Source organism: Hemiscyllium ocellatum, unplaced genomic scaffold, assembly GCF_020745735.1.
Source record: "Hemiscyllium ocellatum isolate sHemOce1 unplaced genomic scaffold, sHemOce1.pat.X.cur. scaffold_2082_pat_ctg1, whole genome shotgun sequence".
Taxonomy (NCBI): Eukaryota; Metazoa; Chordata; class Chondrichthyes; order Orectolobiformes; family Hemiscylliidae; genus Hemiscyllium; species Hemiscyllium ocellatum.
In genome coordinates, this window is record NW_026867965.1 from 36,713 (window position 1) to 48,753 (window position 12,041).

Here is a 12,041-nt window from a genome sequence, read left to right on the forward strand (position 1 = left end):
TGTTTGTTCTATTGTCCATTTCAAATTTCACCTCACCACAACGGACACTTCTGTCAGTCTCGGGTGTCTCCCTCTGTGGGTGGAAATGAGCATGAGCTCCTCAAAAGAGTTACAATTCGTTGTGAAAATGTCATACTTCTGTCCCATTATTGTGCCATTTAAGAACACAGGATAACCTCATTGACACTTGCCCTGGAAACATTAGAATACACAAGACCTTGAGCCAAAGTTGGAAACGGCGACTTGAATAGATGGTTCTCTGATTAGCCGCAATGCACAATGGGCAGAATGGCCTTTTCCCACTTTGTAAATCTTCGAAGACAAGTTGAAAATAATCTGCAACGAAAATGTTCAGAAAGGGGCTTTTATTTCGACCAAATACGATAGTACCTATCGCCTTGTCTTGTTATTTACTTGTGAGGTTTCGTTACTCTAAGCACCGTGGCCCGGATCCTATTCCCGCTCACGGAACGGTTGTCTTGTTCAGCAAACATATTGGTGTACCAGTACTTCTGCGGATTTTCCGATGCAAACAGGTCATTGGTTTTGTCCAAAACATTATGAAGGTTAACATAAAACAAACAGCTGCAGTTGCTGGAAATCTGAGCCAAAAACGAAAATAGTTTGCGGAACACATCAAGCCTGGCAACAGAAACGTCGACTTTGCTGCTCCTCGGATGCTGCCTTACCGACTGTGCTTTTCCAGCATCACTCTGATCTAAAATCTGGTTTCCAGCATCTGCAGTCCTCACTTTTACTTAGTTTCTTCAGTGTCGCTGGTTCCCAACTCAACAACTCCATCTCTAGCGGTTTCATGTCTGTTCCTCCATGCTGAGGAGCTGAAGAGTGAAGAAAATTAACTCACCCCATCCATCTCTGGGGTAATTGGGGACGGAAAAAGAATCTTATCACATTGAAATATATCTAGATACGACTTAATCCCTGTCTTTTATTGGGAACCATCTCTTTCATTGTAACCATGAGGAAAGACCATTTCGTTCGCCAGAATATGTCACAACGTTTGATTGTTTCTCGTCCAAGAACACTCAGATCAATAGCGCCCTTGATAAGCTCTGTTGGTCATGTTCTCAAAGAGATCTAGCAAATTGCCAAGTGCGATTTTCCTTTCAAAAAATAATTTTGACTAAGTTTGGCTGTAAATATCTTTTCCGAACTTTGTGCTTTTGTTCTTTTACATTGGTGTCCAGCAGCTTCCAAATGACAGCAAAGGTATGAAAGGAGATGGAAGCCTTGAGCCCATCACGTCAGCGACAGCTTTCAGTGAGGTGACAGGACTCGTCTGTAGTCATGGCCGAGTGGTTAAGGCGATGGATTAGAAATCCATTGGGGTTTCCCCACGCAGGTTCGAATCCTGCTGACTACGTTCTGAATGCCTTCCTATTGGAGCAATTTTCGGTCAAAGTTCAGGAAACCTGCTTTGAAAACCAGGCCGGTCATTTGATGAGACTTGGGAAACTCGAGTTCTTCATCAGAAATGTTCCACATCTAAAACGTTATCCCTGTTTCTCTTTCCAGATACCCTGCTCGTCACGTCGGGTTTCAGCAGTTGTTATTGAACGTCCTGAGCGGAATTGCTGCTTTTCCTTTGATTCCTTTAATCCCAGTCCTCTGTTCACTGACTCTGATCAGTGGCAACACTTCTTCCTGCACGTCAAAGTGCTCGTTCCCCACCGCTCCCTCTCCCATCATTACAAACAATCGCAGGAAATTGCCACTTAACCGCCTTTGTTCCAAAGTGAAACTCACCAGCCTCGGGAATCTCTCCACCAAACGGGACTTCTCATGCCTGGACATGGTGCAAGCCAGAGAGTTGTGAAGAGATACTGTGAAAATATTGTCAATTGGCAGTTGGAAATATGTTTAGGAAGCAAACCATATAATCTAGGATCCAGCTTTGGAAATCTTGAGAAACTCTTTGGGAAATGGAATCAGAGGAGAATGAAGAAGTGTGAAATCTCGGACCGAGTAGAGGACGGGACATTGACTCTGATGTTCTCGGGACAGGAACTCATCTGAGACATTGAAAGAATTCTCGCTCCCGTACGTGAGGAATACAAACTTCATCTGGATTCTGGGACAATGAAAAACTCTGGAACACTCAAGACAATATCCAAATATTGACTGGGATCACTGCAGTACGACTACTATAGATGGGTCACATTTTGTCCAGTGTGGGCAGGAGGGCTTCCTGACACAGTATGTAGACAGGCCTTCAAGGGACGAAGCCACTTTAGATTTAATAGTGGGTAACGAGCCTGGCCAGGTTTTAGATTTGGAAGTAGGTGAGCACTTTGCAATGAGGAGCTTATTACGATGCAATGAGGTAGGATTTAGGAAGCGTAGAATGGTGTAGGAAACAGCAGGGGCTGAGCACATTAAAAATGTGGAGCTTATTCAAGGAAAAGCTCCTGTGTGTCCTAGATAAGTATGTACCTGTCAGACAGTGAGGAAGATATAGAACGCGTGAGCCGTGGTTTACTAAGGAAGAGGAATCCCTGGTCAAGAAGAACAAGAAGTCTTCTGTTAGGACAAAACGTGAAAACTCAGTTGGAGCGCTCGAGGGTTACAACGATGTCAGAAAAGACCTAAAAAGAGAGCTGAGAAGAGTCAGGAGGAGACATGAGAAGTTGTTGGCGGATATGATCAGCGTTAAGCTAAGGCTTTCCATTGGTTAACCTAAGGCTTTCCATAGGTATGTCAGGAATAAAAGAATGACGAGAGTTAGCTTTGGGACAGTCAAGGATAATAGTGGGAAGTTGTGTGTGGAGTCAGAGGAGATAGGGGAAGCACTACGTAAACAGTGTTCGACAGTATTTGCTACAGAAAATGAAAATGTTGGCGAGGAAGATATAGAGACAATTGCGTCTAGACTGAGAAGAGATCGAGGTTCACAAGGAAGAGTTATTAGAAATACTGCAGAGTGTGAAAATAGAGTGTGAAAAAATCCCTGCGCCGGATGGGATCTATCTGATGTTGTTTAGCAAATGCACTGCAGGAAGGTACAAATCAAGCTGATGCTCACAACGGCTCGTTTTGAGCCGCTAATTGGCAGTGAAGTGGCGGCGTCAATAACAGCTGTCACGCATCTCGTCTTATTCCACACCCTGAGCTCGAAATGACCCGAGATCTCTCGCTGAGTTTCTGCAGGGTCTTGCTTGGACGACACCATGACACTTTTTCACTGCAGTGAATCATGAAATCGCGTCGTGACTGTGAATAAAACGATGGAAACTTCCAGCAGAGGAGGAGCCGACCCTGAAGCAGGCAGCTGAGGACAAATGTTTCTCCTTTGCCAGTGAAAGGCACTGCTTCAGAAATTGGAAGCTTCCAAGTGAAGCTGTGTTGGCGATTATCTTCGCTGCTTGCTCACCTTTTTAATTCTGATTCCGTGATAATCAATCACATTACATATCGACATGCTGCCAGCGTGTGACGTTACATTTGGGCCAGTGGCGTAATGGATAACGCGTCTGACTTCGGATCAGAAGATTGTAGGTTCGAGTCCTACCTGGCTCGTGGGGGAACGTCTCACTTTAACCGTGGTCCGTGTTGACGCTCCCCAATGAAGTCCTGGTCGGGATGGCGCTTCTGCCGTTAGAACTTGTGTTTGTTCTATTGTCCATTTCAAATTTCACCTCACCACAACGGACACTTCTGTCAGTCTCGGGTGTCTCCCTCTGTGGGTGGAAATGAGCATGAGCTCCTCAAAAGAGTTACAATTCGTTGTGAAAATGTCATACTTCTGTCCCATTATTGTGCCATTTAAGAACACAGGATAACCTCATTGACACTTGCCCTGGAAACATTAGAATACACAAGACTTTGAGCCAAAGTTGGAAACTGCGACTTGAATAGATGGTTCTCTGATTAGCCGCAATGCACAATGGGCAGAATGGCCTTTTCCCACTTTGTAAATCTTCGAAGACAAGTTGAAAATAATCTGCAACGAAAATGTTCAGAAAGGGGCTTTTATTTCGACCAAATACGATAGTACCTATCGCCTTGTCTTGTTATTTACTTGTGAGGTTTCGTTACTCTAAGCACCGTGGCCCGGATCCTATTCCCGCTCACGGAACGGTTGTCTTGTTCAGCAAACATATTGGTGTACCAGTACTTCTGCGGATTTTCCGATGCAAACAGGTCATTGGTTTTGTCCAAAACATTATGAAGGTTAACATAAAACAAACAGCTGCAGTTGCTGGAAATCTGAGCCAAAAACGAAAATAGTTTGCGGAACACATCAAGCCTGGCAACAGAAACGTCGACTTTGCTGCTCCTCGGATGCTGCCTTACCGACTGTGCTTTTCCAGCATCACTCTGATCTAAAATCTGGTTTCCAGCATCTGCAGTCCTCACTTTTACTTAGTTTCTTCAGTGTCGCTGGTTCCCAACTCAACAACTCCATCTCTAGCGGTTTCATGTCTGTTCCTCCATGCTGAGGAGCTGAAGAGTGAAGAAAATTAACTCACCCCATCCATCTCTGGGGTAATTGGGGACGGAAAAAGAATCTTATCACATTGAAATATATCTAGATACGACTTAATCCCTGTCTTTTATTGGGAACCATCTCTTTCATTGTAACCATGAGGAAAGACCATTTCGTTCGCCAGAATATGTCACAACGTTTGATTGTTTCTCGTCCAAGAACACTCAGATCAATAGCGCCCTTGATAAGCTCTGTTGGTCATGTTCTCAAAGAGATCTAGCAAATTGCCAAGTGCGATTTTCCTTTCAAAAAATAATTTTGACTAAGTTTGGCTGTAAATATCTTTTCCGAACTTTGTGCTTTTGTTCTTTTACATTGGTGTCCAGCAGCTTCCAAATGACAGCAAAGGTATGAAAGGAGATGGAAGCCTTGAGCCCATCACGTCAGCGACAGCTTTCAGTGAGGTGACAGGACTCGTCTGTAGTCATGGCCGAGTGGTTAAGGCGATGGATTAGAAATCCATTGGGGTTTCCCCACGCAGGTTCGAATCCTGCTGACTACGTTCTGAATGCCTTCCTATTGGAGCAATTTTCGGTCAAAGTTCAGGAAACCTGCTTTGAAAACCAGGCCGGTCATTTGATGAGACTTGGGAAACTCGAGTTCTTCATCAGAAATGTTCCACATCTAAAACGTTATCCCTGTTTCTCTTTCCAGATACCCTGCTCGTCACGTCGGGTTTCAGCAGTTGTTATTGAACGTCCTGAGCGGAATTGCTGCTTTTCCTTTGATTCCTTTAATCCCAGTCCTCTGTTCACTGACTCTGATCAGTGGCAACACTTCTTCCTGCACGTCAAAGTGCTCGTTCCCCACCGCTCCCTCTCCCATCATTACAAACAATCGCAGGAAATTGCCACTTAACCGCCTTTGTTCCAAAGTGAAACTCACCAGCCTCGGGAATCTCTCCACCAAACGGGACTTCTCATGCCTGGACATGGTGCAAGCCAGAGAGTTGTGAAGAGATACTGTGAAAATATTGTCAATTGGCAGTTGGAAATATGTTTAGGAAGCAAACCATATAATCTAGGATCCAGCTTTGGAAATCTTGAGAAACTCTTTGGGAAATGGAATCAGAGGAGAATGAAGAAGTGTGAAATCTCGGACCGAGTAGAGGACGGGACATTGACTCTGATGTTCTCGGGACAGGAACTCATCTGAGACATTGAAAGAATTCTCGCTCCCGTACGTGAGGAATACAAACTTCATCTGGATTCTGGGACAATGAAAAACTCTGGAACACTCAAGACAATATCCAAATATTGACTGGGATCACTGCAGTACGACTACTATAGATGGGTCACATTTTGTCCAGTGTGGGCAGGAGGGCTTCCTGACACAGTATGTAGACAGGCCTTCAAGGGACGAAGCCACTTTAGATTTAATAGTGGGTAACGAGCCTGGCCAGGTTTTAGATTTGGAAGTAGGTGAGCACTTTGCAATGAGGAGCTTATTACGATGCAATGAGGTAGGATTTAGGAAGCGTAGAATGGTGTAGGAAACAGCAGGGGCTGAGCACATTAAAAATGTGGAGCTTATTCAAGGAAAAGCTCCTGTGTGTCCTAGATAAGTATGTACCTGTCAGACAGTGAGGAAGATATAGAACGCGTGAGCCGTGGTTTACTAAGGAAGAGGAATCCCTGGTCAAGAAGAACAAGAAGTCTTCTGTTAGGACAAAACGTGAAAACTCAGTTGGAGCGCTCGAGGGTTACAACGATGTCAGAAAAGACCTAAAAAGAGAGCTGAGAAGAGTCAGGAGGAGACATGAGAAGTTGTTGGCGGATATGATCAGCGTTAAGCTAAGGCTTTCCATTGGTTAACCTAAGGCTTTCCATAGGTATGTCAGGAATAAAAGAATGACGAGAGTTAGCTTTGGGACAGTCAAGGATAATAGTGGGAAGTTGTGTGTGGAGTCAGAGGAGATAGGGGAAGCACTACGTAAACAGTGTTCGACAGTATTTGCTACAGAAAATGAAAATGTTGGCGAGGAAGATATAGAGACAATTGCGTCTAGACTGAGAAGAGATCGAGGTTCACAAGGAAGAGTTATTAGAAATACTGCAGAGTGTGAAAATAGAGTGTGAAAAAATCCCTGCGCCGGATGGGATCTATCTGATGTTGTTTAGCAAATGCACTGCAGGAAGGTACAAATCAAGCTGATGCTCACAACGGCTCGTTTTGAGCCGCTAATTGGCAGTGAAGTGGCGGCGTCAATAACAGCTGTCACGCATCTCGTCTTATTCCACACCCTGAGCTCGAAATGACCCGAGATCTCTCGCTGAGTTTCTGCAGGGTCTTGCTTGGACGACACCATGACACTTTTTCACTGCAGTGAATCATGAAATCGCGTCGTGACTGTGAATAAAACGATGGAAACTTCCAGCAGAGGAGGAGCCGACCCTGAAGCAGGCAGCTGAGGACAAATGTTTCTCCTTTGCCAGTGAAAGGCACTGCTTCAGAAATTGGAAGCTTCCAAGTGAAGCTGTGTTGGCGATTATCTTCGCTGCTTGCTCACCTTTTTAATTCTGATTCCGTGATAATCAATCACATTACATATCGACATGCTGCCAGCGTGTGACGTTACATTTGGGCCAGTGGCGTAATGGATAACGCGTCTGACTTCGGATCAGAAGATTGTAGGTTCGAGTCCTACCTGGCTCGTGGGGGAACGTCTCACTTTAACCGTGGTCCGTGTTGACGCTCCCCAATGAAGTCCTTGTCGGGATGGCGCTTCTGCCGTTAGAACTTGTGTTTGTTCTATTGTCCATTTCAAATTTCACCTCACCACAACGGACACTTCTGTCAGTCTCGGGTGTCTCCCTCTGTGGGTGGAAATGAGCATGAGCTCCTCAAAAGAGTTACAATTCGTTGTGAAAATGTCATACTTCTGTCCCATTATTGTGCCATTTAAGAACACAGGATAACCTCATTGACACTTGCCCTGGAAACATTAGAATACACAAGACTTTGAGCCAAAGTTGGAAACTGCGACTTGAATAGATGGTTCTCTGATTAGCCGCAATGCACAATGGGCAGAATGGCCTTTTCCCACTTTGTAAATCTTCGAAGACAAGTTGAAAATAATCTGCAACGAAAATGTTCAGAAAGGGACTTTTATTTCGACCAAATACGATAGTACCTATCGCCTTGTCTTGTTATTTACTTGTGAGGTTTCGTTACTCTAAGCACCGTGGCCCGGATCCTATTCCCGCTCACGGAACGGTTGTCTTGTTCAGCAAACATATTGGTGTACCAGTACTTCTGCGGATTTTCCGATGCAAACAGGTCATTGGTTTTGTCCAAAACATTATGAAGGTTAACATAAAACAAACAGCTGCAGTTGCTGGAAATCTGAGCCAAAAACGAAAATAGTTTGCGGAACACATCAAGCCTGGCAACAGAAACGTCGACTTTGCTGCTCCTCGGATGCTGCCTTACCGACTGTGCTTTTCCAGCATCACTCTGATCTAAAATCTGGTTTCCAGCATCTGCAGTCCTCACTTTTACTTAGTTTCTTCAGTGTCGCTGGTTCCCAACTCAACAACTCCATCTCTAGCGGTTTCATGTCTGTTCCTCCATGCTGAGGAGCTGAAGAGTGAAGAAAATTAACTCACCCCATCCATCTCTGGGGTAATTGGGGACGGAAAAAGAATCTTATCACATTGAAATATATCTAGATACGACTTAATCCCTGTCTTTTATTGGGAACCATCTCTTTCATTGTAACCATGAGGAAAGACCATTTCGTTCGCCAGAATATGTCACAACGTTTGATTGTTTCTCGTCCAAGAACACTCAGATCAATAGCGCCCTTGATAAGCTCTGTTGGTCATGTTCTCAAAGAGATCTAGCAAATTGCCAAGTGCGATTTTCCTTTCAAAAAATAATTTTGACTAAGTTTGGCTGTAAATATCTTTTCCGAACTTTGTGCTTTTGTTCTTTTACATTGGTGTCCAGCAGCTTCCAAATGACAGCAAAGGTATGAAAGGAGATGGAAGCCTTGAGCCCATCACGTCAGCGACAGCTTTCAGTGAGGTGACAGGACTCGTCTGTAGTCATGGCCGAGTGGTTAAGGCGATGGATTAGAAATCCATTGGGGTTTCCCCACGCAGGTTCGAATCCTGCTGACTACGTTCTGAATGCCTTCCTATTGGAGCAATTTTCGGTCAAAGTTCAGGAAACCTGCTTTGAAAACCAGGCCGGTCATTTGATGAGACTTGGGAAACTCGAGTTCTTCATCAGAAATGTTCCACATCTAAAACGTTATCCCTGTTTCTCTTTCCAGATACCCTGCTCGTCACGTCGGGTTTCAGCAGTTGTTATTGAACGTCCTGAGCGGAATTGCTGCTTTTCCTTTGATTCCTTTAATCCCAGTCCTCTGTTCACTGACTCTGATCAGTGGCAACACTTCTTCCTGCACGTCAAAGTGCTCGTTCCCCACCGCTCCCTCTCCCATCATTACAAACAATCGCAGGAAATTGCCACTTAACCGCCTTTGTTCCAAAGTGAAACTCACCAGCCTCGGGAATCTCTCCACCAAACGGGACTTCTCATGCCTGGACATGGTGCAAGCCAGAGAGTTGTGAAGAGATACTGTGAAAATATTGTCAATTGGCAGTTGGAAATATGTTTAGGAAGCAAACCATATAATCTAGGATCCAGCTTTGGAAATCTTGAGAAACTCTTTGGGAAATGGAATCAGAGGAGAATGAAGAAGTGTGAAATCTCGGACCGAGTAGAGGACGGGACATTGACTCTGATGTTCTCGGGACAGGAACTCATCTGAGACATTGAAAGAATTCTCGCTCCCGTACGTGAGGAATACAAACTTCATCTGGATTCTGGGACAATGAAAAACTCTGGAACACTCAAGACAATATCCAAATATTGACTGGGATCACTGCAGTACGACTACTATAGATGGGTCACATTTTGTCCAGTGTGGGCAGGAGGGCTTCCTGACACAGTATGTAGACAGGCCTTCAAGGGACGAAGCCACTTTAGATTTAATAGTGGGTAACGAGCCTGGCCAGGTTTTAGATTTGGAAGTAGGTGAGCACTTTGCAATGAGGAGCTTATTACGATGCAATGAGGTAGGATTTAGGAAGCGTAGAATGGTGTAGGAAACAGCAGGGGCTGAGCACATTAAAAATGTGGAGCTTATTCAAGGAAAAGCTCCTGTGTGTCCTAGATAAGTATGTACCTGTCAGACAGTGAGGAAGATATAGAACGCGTGAGCCGTGGTTTACTAAGGAAGAGAAATCCCTGGTCAAGAAGAACAAGAAGTCTTCTGTTAGGACAAAACGTGAAAACTCAGTTGGAGCGCTCGAGGGTTACAACGATGTCAGAAAAGACCTAAAAAGAGAGCTGAGAAGAGTCAGGAGGAGACATGAGAAGTTGTTGGCGGATATGATCAGCGTTAAGCTAAGGCTTTCCATTGGTTAACCTAAGGCTTTCCATAGGTATGTCAGGAATAAAAGAATGACGAGAGTTAGCTTTGGGACAGTCAAGGATAATAGTGGGAAGTTGTGTGTGGAGTCAGAGGAGATAGGGGAAGCACTACGTAAACAGTGTTCGACAGTATTTGCTACAGAAAATGAAAATGTTGGCGAGGAAGATATAGAGACAATTGCGTCTAGACTGAGAAGAGATCGAGGTTCACAAGGAAGAGTTATTAGAAATACTGCAGAGTGTGAAAATAGAGTGTGAAAAAATCCCTGCGCCGGATGGGATCTATCTGATGTTGTTTAGCAAATGCACTGCAGGAAGGTACAAATCAAGCTGATGCTCACAACGGCTCGTTTTGAGCCGCTAATTGGCAGTGAAGTGGCGGCGTCAATAACAGCTGTCACGCATCTCGTCTTATTCCACACCCTGAGCTCGAAATGACCCGAGATCTCTCGCTGAGTTTCTGCAGGGTCTTGCTTGGACGACACCATGACACTTTTTCACTGCAGTGAATCATGAAATCGCGTCGTGACTGTGAATAAAACGATGGAAACTTCCAGCAGAGGAGGAGCCGACCCTGAAGCAGGCAGCTGAGGACAAATGTTTCTCCTTTGCCAGTGAAAGGCACTGCTTCAGAAATTGGAAGCTTCCAAGTGAAGCTGTGTTGGCGATTATCTTCGCTGCTTGCTCACCTTTTTAATTCTGATTCCGTGATAATCAATCACATTACATATCGACATGCTGCCAGCGTGTGACGTTACATTTGGGCCAGTGGCGTAATGGATAACGCGTCTGACTTCGGATCAGAAGATTGTAGGTTCGAGTCCTACCTGGCTCGTGGGGGAACGTCTCACTTTAACCGTGGTCCGTGTTGACGCTCCCCAATGAAGTCCTTGTCGGGATGGCGCTTCTGCCGTTAGAACTTGTGTTTGTTCTATTGTCCATTTCAAATTTCACCTCACCACAACGGACACTTCTGTCAGTCTCGGGTGTCTCCCTCTGTGGGTGGAAATGAGCATGAGCTCCTCAAAAGAGTTACAATTCGTTGTGAAAATGTCATACTTCTGCCCCATTATTGTGCCATTTAAGAACACAGGATAACCTCATTGACACTTGCCCTGGAAACATTAGAATACACAAGACTTTGAGCCAAAGTTGGAAACTGCGACTTGAATAGATGGTTCTCTGATTAGCCGCAATGCACAATGGGCAGAATGGCCTTTTCCCACTTTGTAAATCTTCGAAGACAAGTTGAAAATAATCTGCAACGAAAATGTTCAGAAAGGGGCTTTTATTTCGACCAAATACGATAGTACCTATCGCCTTGTCTTGTTATTTACTTGTGAGGTTTCGTTACTCTAAGCACCGTGGCCCGGATCCTATTCCCGCTCACGGAACGGTTGTCTTGTTCAGCAAACATATTGGTGTACCAGTACTTCTGCGGATTTTCCGATGCAAACAGGTCATTGGTTTTGTCCAAAACATTATGAAGGTTAACATAAAACAAACAGCTGCAGTTGCTGGAAATCTGAGCCAAAAACGAAAATAGTTTGCGGAACACATCAAGCCTGGCAACAGAAACGTCGACTTTGCTGCTCCTCGGATGCTGCCTTACCGACTGTGCTTTTCCAGCATCACTCTGATCTAAAATCTGGTTTCCAGCATCTGCAGTCCTCACTTTTACTTAGTTTCTTCAGTGTCGCTGGTTCCCAACTCAACAACTCCATCTCTAGCGGTTTCATGTCTGTTCCTCCATGCTGAGGAGCTGAAGAGTGAAGAAAATTAACTCACCCCATCCATCTCTGGGGTAATTGGGGACGGAAAAAGAATCTTATCACATTGAAATATATCTAGATACGACTTAATCCCTGTCTTTTATTGGGAACCATCTCTTTCATTGTAACCATGAGGAAAGACCATTTCGTTCGCCAGAATATGTCACAACGTTTGATTGTTTCTCGTCCAAGAACACTCAGATCAATAGCGCCCTTGATAAGCTCTGTTGGTCATGTTCTCAAAGAGATCTAGCAAATTGCCAAGTGCGATTTTCCTTTCAAAAAATAATTTTGACTAGGTTTGGCTGTAAATATCT

The 12,041-nt window shown here is 44.5% G+C and overlaps 6 non-coding genes across 6 annotated transcripts; all 6 read left to right on the forward strand.

The window, feature by feature from the left end:
• Positions 1-1,302: 1,302 nt before the first annotated feature.
• trnas-aga (transfer RNA serine (anticodon AGA)) lies at positions 1,303-1,384 on the forward strand. Its single transcript has one exon. It is a non-coding gene; the product is annotated as a tRNA-Ser (tRNA).
• Positions 1,385-3,464: 2,080 nt separating this feature from the next.
• On the forward strand, positions 3,465-3,537 carry trnar-ucg (transfer RNA arginine (anticodon UCG)). Its single transcript has one exon. It is a non-coding gene; the product is annotated as a tRNA-Arg (tRNA).
• A 1,390-nt stretch (positions 3,538-4,927) lies between these two features.
• Positions 4,928-5,009, forward strand: trnas-aga (transfer RNA serine (anticodon AGA)). Its single transcript has one exon. It is a non-coding gene; the product is annotated as a tRNA-Ser (tRNA).
• Positions 5,010-7,089: 2,080 nt separating this feature from the next.
• On the forward strand, positions 7,090-7,162 carry trnar-ucg (transfer RNA arginine (anticodon UCG)). Its single transcript has one exon. It is a non-coding gene; the product is annotated as a tRNA-Arg (tRNA).
• Positions 7,163-8,552: 1,390 nt separating this feature from the next.
• trnas-aga (transfer RNA serine (anticodon AGA)) lies at positions 8,553-8,634 on the forward strand. Its single transcript has one exon. It is a non-coding gene; the product is annotated as a tRNA-Ser (tRNA).
• A 2,080-nt stretch (positions 8,635-10,714) lies between these two features.
• trnar-ucg (transfer RNA arginine (anticodon UCG)) lies at positions 10,715-10,787 on the forward strand. Its single transcript has one exon. It is a non-coding gene; the product is annotated as a tRNA-Arg (tRNA).
• Positions 10,788-12,041: the final 1,254 nt, after the last annotated feature.